Source organism: Parasteatoda tepidariorum, chromosome 5, assembly GCF_043381705.1.
Source record: "Parasteatoda tepidariorum isolate YZ-2023 chromosome 5, CAS_Ptep_4.0, whole genome shotgun sequence".
In the NCBI taxonomy this organism is placed as follows: Eukaryota; Metazoa; Arthropoda; class Arachnida; order Araneae; family Theridiidae; genus Parasteatoda; species Parasteatoda tepidariorum.
In genome coordinates this window covers 59,160,635-59,168,416 of record NC_092208.1, presented here as the reverse complement: position 1 = coordinate 59,168,416, position 7,782 = coordinate 59,160,635, and the positions used below count along the sequence as shown (strand labels likewise).

Here is a 7,782-nt window from a genome sequence, read left to right as displayed (position 1 = left end):
CCTTCACAGTGGAATTATATTTTAAATAAGAATATCAGAAGATTTATCATTGTTCCTTGTCAAGCTGGCTTACATTAAAATATTACTAAATTTTCGAAATCTACTGCCAAAATATCCATTGCTAAGACTTTCAATTGATCTTTGACTTCATCAATTTGAACTATTTCAAGGCTACTTTAAAAATAAAGAATTCTTTTTTAATGTTATTTTATTGTCTAGTTAATAATTTCCTGAAATTTTGAAAAGCTTTCTTTAAATTATATTCTGTAGCAATATTAACACTAACTTAAAAGTACCAATCACATTATGAATTTAACTATTTTCAAAGATACTTTTAATTTAAGTACTTATTCATTTCGATCTTTCATTTATACAATGAAAAGGTAGAACAGGGTCACGATTCAATTTAATAATTTTATTGGGCACACTTTCAAATAGCTAGATTCATACTACTGCATTTCATTTTACAGAAGAAACACTTCAGCAGGGGGTAATTTAATTCGTTGACAATCAAAATACTTAATTACACACTTCAAAACCACTAAAAATCTGAATTTACTCAATATTAGAAAACACTCATAACATATGTCTTATAATTGCTTTCACCTTAAACTGGTTCAATCCAAGGCTTTTTAAAACTAATTTATTGTTTGCATACCAAGGTAAGTTTCTCATAGATAGGGTAACAACGAATTTTCTAACTAACAAAAGCAAAACATATCGGTACTCATTTCAATCTTCAAAATATATAATATTAATTAATAAAATTATATTATTACGATGAAAAGGTATAGAGGGCCACACAACTCCTACTTTTTCCTAAAGTCTAACTTTCTAATCAATTAGGTCACAACTTTTAGTTATTTCTAACAAAAGAACACTTTCACAAAGCATAGTTTTTAGAAAACATCTAATAATCTTAGCATAAAGTTACTAAGCCAAAATAATAAAAACCACAAAATTGTGGTGAATATTAAAAAAAATAAATATTCTATCACGAAACAATGGTAAAAGCCACTCTCATATCACAATTTTAATGGATAGTGAAACACTAGTTAATTTCTTTTCATAAACAAATGCCACACTTTCATAGAGAAATATTTGAAACAAAAATATCAGAACACTTATTATTTGTTAGGCAAGATAAGCGGTATTACCAACTTACACAATAAATGGAATAAACAAGATGAAGTCATTAGGGTTAACTCAATTTGGAACTTACAATGAAAGGTCACACTTAAAAACCTTAAGACTAAATCATAAGACTTATCATTTGATCTCAAAATTCACTATTAGTGAAAAATTTTATAAACACTTGGTTCAACTCTAAACAGATTTTTTTTAATGGTTAAGAGGAAGTTATAAGTTTCGAGACAAATCTAATTAGCATCACTCACTTATAATATTTTAAAGAATCTTATAATTACCTATTTACTATGAATTAATTACTTATTTACTATGAATTGATTCCTAAGAAATATTTAGATTTATTAAAACCAGGTTATCCACATAATACAATATGTAGTTATTTTGATAAATTTGATCTTCTCTGTTCGGGCTAATGCCTTACATTAACTTATTCAATTTCTTAATTTGTCTTACATGGCAATAATCTTACTTAGGTGGAATAATACAGAACAGTTTTAAATAGAAGAAAAAATTGTAATACCATTCAACCCTCACGAAAGCCTTTCATGTAATATATTACTAATATATTTCAAATTTGGATAAACTAACTCAAATATTAAGACATATCGTGAGAGCTCAATTTTAAATTACTACCTACCTTTCAACCTTCATTTTAAGCAGTGAATAAGGGGACCTACACCACTACCACAAGTCTTAAAATCAAATTAGATGTAAATTGACCAAATTCACTGCTTACTTAAGATGATTAATTTACAAAGACACAATTATTAATAAAATAAATCAGATTTTATTAATCTTATTTACAAGATTTATTTACGCTAGTTATTTGTAACTAGGATATCACAGTATAACTACATTTAAATCCTTGCACAATGATAATGTAAACAAAACCGTTGGTAGTCATTTTTAATCATACTCTAATTTTAACAACCATTTTTAATTGTAACAAAGTTGCGGAAGTCCAATATGTATATTGAAGTTTTCAAACGTATAGTTCAGTTCACGATAAACATGAAGTTGGCGAGCAAATTTAAAGACATAAGGCACTTCGGACGAGTAAAACTGTTAAGAGGGTCACACACAAATGGATGATTCGACAAATGGAAGGATGAAGTTTAATAGCACATAGTCCAAGTAGGACCTTCACGGATAATGATGAAAAGATATCTTGTAACACTAACCAGAAAGAAATGAGCTACGGATTTTCTTGAACTTTGGGGATGAATATTCACTGTAATTGAATGGATTTCATTAAACTATTTTGAGAATGAATAACTGCCAGGTAATTTTATAAGTTATGTCTTTTTAATTAATTTGATAAAATGCATAAAACAAAACTTTAGACTAAATTATGCAGATAATTAAAAATAACTTTACAAAATTTAATTCTGAATTTGAGTTTTAAAAATGTTAATTTTTGATACTTAGTTGCTGACACTTTGATAGAGTTGACGTAAGCCGAAGTTGATAAAATCAATCACTCAGAACTAAGTTGAAGTTGATTTTTTGGGTATTCTTTGAGGACTTTCCAACAAGACAGCTGGCTCACGAGACAATTCATTAAAGGATAACTGGCAGAGAAAGATACAATATAACTGGCCCAAATGTAGAGTTACCCAGATTATAAGCGGCTGCTGACAGAACCCTGCAAATAGCATTTGTTTTCTAACGCCAATACAATTCTAGGGAAAAATTCAGGTATTAGAGAAAGCTTTGGAACATAATACGTTAAAAATAAATGGAATGCAAGTAGCATTATTAATAATTGCTAAATTTTTTATTTCTTAGATTAAAAAGCAATGTATTAAAAAATTTTAATGACATGAATTTTATTTAAAGATCAGCTACTCTAGCTTAAGATCTTTCTTAGTTTTCAAGTTAAAAGCATAAATGTACAGTATTTTTCTAAAGAAAAAAATCAGAATTTTAAACTGATATACCACTTGAGAACCTTTCTTTCAGCCTTTTTCTCTCAGCTACTCCATGAACTATATAAGGTTGATGAATTTATGATCTGACAATAAACTTAATTTTCCAAATAAACACCTGGTATGTTAATGATTTATGGTTTCTTAAATAACCTAAAAAGGAAAAATTTTTGAATCTCTCATTGAAAGAATTAAAAAACTTGAAAGGAAAATAAGAAAATTTATACTGATTTTTAGCCTAGGTCAGTCTTAATAGGAAACTTCTGATGTAGTAACGTCTTATAAAGCGAGAAAAGATATCCTCTTCTACCACTCAAGAAATTGAAATGATACGAACGCAATTAAGTTTACTCTTGTAATCAAGGATCAAGGAGGAAAGCCTGAAAATATTCTTCACAAAAGAGCATATCGACAAGGGGTTAGATAACAAAAATTGTACCAGTTTTCTTTTAATGAAAAATTATGGACAAAGTAAAACAGTTAACACAAAAATCTCAAACTGAAATTAATCAAAATAGTTTAATAGACCAATTTTAATCAACTATTAAAGATGAGCAAGGATAAAACAGGATCAGCTTATGCAGCACAAGATCCTAAATCATTTAACATATCAAATCAATATTAACCTAAGACATAAACATGATCAAAAATTTTAAAAATATACCACAGGTCAAATTTCTTGATGAGTTTTCATTCTCCTATTCCTGTTTCCAGCATTATCAATAAGAATCATAAGACTTAATTTCATTTATCTCTAAAGCAATTTTCATTGTAACCTAAAGGAAGGGGAAAATTGCTGGTAACTAAGGTTTAATAAAATTTATATGATATAAAGGGTAAAAGAAAGCAGATACTCCATATCAGCAAAACCCCAACTATCAGAAGTAGATGCTCCTTTCCGAAGGACTCAAATCATGGATAACAGTGAGATTTAACTGCAGGACATGACGAAGGTACCTCTTGTTCGCACTCGGACAGTACAGTTAGAACTTTTGAGGCACATCAAGTAAGGGGATATGGAAGCAAACAAGGACTGCATTCAGACGCAAGATGCCTGCAAATAATTTAGCTAACACAACATATCGACATTGGTTAATTCAATTAATGTAGTAGATACTAATAGTATCTCTAGAAAATTTTAAATGGTTCACTTATTTATTAGAAAGAGTAGATATCAGTACAAAGCTTAATAAACATTTCATAATAATGCAATATGAAGAAAACTTATGTATTAACTATATGTAATTGAGAGATAGCTAAACAAGCCAAGTATCTCTGATAGCTGTCAGCACAAACATCAGTTAAATGCTAGATTATAAATATTTAATTGCATATTAAATAGAAACATTTTAATAAAAAGATTGGCAAATGATGCACCTAATATTTTTAAACTATGCCAAAGAAACTTATTACATTAAAAAACAAAATTTTACTATAATTTACATGTAATGTATACCACATGATGAGTCCTTTAAATTTCTTTCTCCCCCACCACAATCCAGCAATTAAGATTCAAACTTAATTCTTGTAACATATCCTTCAACATTAGTTATGTTTGCGAGCGGTTTTTAAAATTACCACGAACACCTAAATAAAAATTTATAACAATCAGTTTTAAATCTTAACACAAGAAACTAAAAATTGAATAAAATATGCTAAATACTCCTTAGTAACCACATTTCCATAGCAAATTCCTTGCCGATAGACATTTGAAATTAAATATCGTTCCAGTAGACCAATATTTCAGCAGTTAGATTTCATAAGAATCAAAACAGCATCTACAGCTATGTTGTAGTTACAACCAGACTGCCATTATTTTCATTTTAACAGTTGTATAACTAGACTCAACTTCAACTAACCTGCAAAATGATAATATTAACAAGAGGGACAGTCATCCCAAAAGTCGCAAATGAATGGAATTTATCAAAGTAAAGTTTATAATACTGTTTACTTGACATCTTGATCTTTAATTTCTCCTTTATTTTTTGTTTCAGAGCTTAAAGACTGCATGCTTAGAAAAGGCATTTTCTTAATTTTCTGTAAAAATATTTACAAGAAGGAAACGAAGCAAAAAGCATTTCAATTTTTAGAACAGATGGCATTATGGATAATTCTTGTACATATTTTTCATAGCATAAGTTCTATCTCTTGAAGAGTAAACATACCCATAGAATATTTTAACCTTTCTCAAATACAAGGAAGAATAAGAGATATTCAACATTTCAGAGGATAGGGAACTATTTCATTTCACACTCAGTTAAAAGAGATTATCAGCGGCACTTCATACTTTATTGGTGCTTCATATTTGTTACTTCTGCAAAATTAAAGTGATTATGGGGATAAACCCCAGAAAAACAAAATATACGTTTAAAAATGAAAAATCATTAAAAATCACTCATTTTAAAAACACATAACTTATAACCCACAATTAAATGAAATGAAAACGCTACGTTATTGAAATATATACACGTCCACAAAAGAATAAGGCATGTTAAAATACTATAACTACAATTAAATTACCATGTAATAATAAGCAAACGAAGAAAATGTAAACAGAAAAGTTGATGAATAAAACCACAAATTTTATCACGCATTACATACCAACAACGGAAATATTGATACACAAAAATGGGACAGTGGCTCAGTATGCAACACCTCCATACTTTTTATTCAGCTGTTTTACGGTAACCAAATGACAGATAACGGTCATACGTCAGGCATTTATCTCTATTCAGACAGGGAAGTATAAAACCAGACTTATCGAAAACTGAAAATAGACTGTGGAAGAATATTTTTGCAGCCTAAATATACTGCAGTTAACAAATATATCATTTCTTAATTATAGCAGTATACAAAATAGCACACATTTTTATAGTTTAACAAAAGGAATAAAATCTGAATCTCAATTTTAGAAAAAATCATAATTTACAAAATATCACCGATTTTTTTCTCCTTCACTCCATAATTGACTCTTATAAAGGAAAATTCAAATCAATACAGCGCTGGTGTTGGTGTTACTCTGATCATATTTATCAGCATTGATCCACAATAACGCCCACTTAAAATATCAGTCTTACACCTAAACAAGAGTGCAAATTTTTTTTAAAAAAATACGTGTTTCTAAGAATATATTGATAAAATTGATTAAACAAAAATTTAAATATATTTCATCAAACCAATTCATTGTAAAGTTTTTGGCATTTCCATCCATTTGCATAGGAGGGAGGGGGATCCACATTTCTAAGCTATTATACTTCGTAATACAACCAAATTTCAAGAAATCATAACCTAGTTTAATCTGTAAATATTATTCATTGTAAGTAATTGTGCATTCTATTATCGTAGCAAAAAAAAGAATAAAAATTTTACAAACGATACTAGTTCACCATAACAAACATTGAACCAAAGCGACGTAAGTGCGCACTGCATATTTCACAATCGGGTGCATTAGAAATTGTAAACAGCATATCTATTAAGGTGTAAACATTTTAGCAAGAACACAAGTAGAAATCTGTAAAAACGAAAACGTTTCAGCATTGTGCAAGATCTAGGTAAAATAAATAAAAAGGAACTTATTCCAAGCTATAACTAATAACGCTCAATATTAAATGGAGCACTAAGGAACATTAAATGAAAACATAAACATGCTTAGCAATTACAGTTCATTTGCAATACAATAGTATTCAAGTACATTCTATTTATTACAATAAAGGTAGAAAAACTTTTTAAAAACTAGTGAATTTTATAAATCATTTCTTGACTAAGACTATGGTGCTCCGAAATAATTAATCAGGGCAAGGATAGAGTTAGGAGTTGATGCATAAACAAAACATCAAAATAAGTAAGCCATGCTATATTACAGCATTCGACCATTAAGAATAATCTATCAATAAGTTAAAATTCTATAGCTTGACTAACCTTAATTTAATTTTCTTCACAAGAAATAAAATTTTCTACTTACCCCAACCTATACCAATACTTACCCGATGCGACAGACACAAATCAGTCGCTAAGGAATAATACTCGTTCCATACAAAGTGACATGAAGTAAACAACTCTTATTAATCCAAACAGCAACCCTGGCACTTTTATAGACTAAAAAAGACTTCCCTCTGTATTCTTAAGCAAAAAGCTGCAAATAGTTCGATACTATTACTGTGATTATTCATTTAATATTTGCCTTCATATCTGATTACGAAGCATCAAATCACTTTTTTGATTATATTTGATAAGTAATTTAACTTTTTTATGCCTATAATGATGTTATATTATCCTAAATTTAAAGGAAATAAAAAACAAGATTATTTGCAGCGTAAACATAAAATTGAGCAGGAGTAAACTGGCTACTACGTAGTTGTCAGGGTCTCGCAATGAAAAATACGCATGCGCAATGAGTTTCCTATGCATCTAGAAACATCTTTTCTCTACTGCATAACGTAATATTGAATCGATCGTTTACATCAGAAATATACATTTTTTCTTTCTATTAAATCTATGCATTTAATTGATATTATAACTAAGTTAAAATTTTAATATCAATAAGAAAGCTGAGGAAAAAAGTTTTTTTTTCCTTTAAATTTTTCATTTTAAATAAAAAAAAAATTATAATATTAAGTTTTATTAATTAAAAAAATAAACACATAATTTCTAGAACAAATAATTCTGATTCATAATTTTTAATGCATAATTCTAATTCATAATTTCT

At 28.4% G+C, this 7,782-nt stretch overlaps 1 long non-coding RNA gene across 1 annotated transcript; it reads right to left on the bottom strand.

Annotated features, from left to right (window-relative positions):
- Positions 1–1,913: 1,913 nt before the first annotated feature.
- Positions 1,914–7,556, bottom strand: LOC122270800 (uncharacterized). Its single transcript, XR_011636874.1, has 2 exons — positions 7,061–7,556; positions 1,914–4,664 (listed from the first exon to the last, which is right to left on the bottom strand). It is a non-coding gene; the product is annotated as an uncharacterized lncRNA (long non-coding RNA).
- Positions 7,557–7,782: the final 226 nt, after the last annotated feature.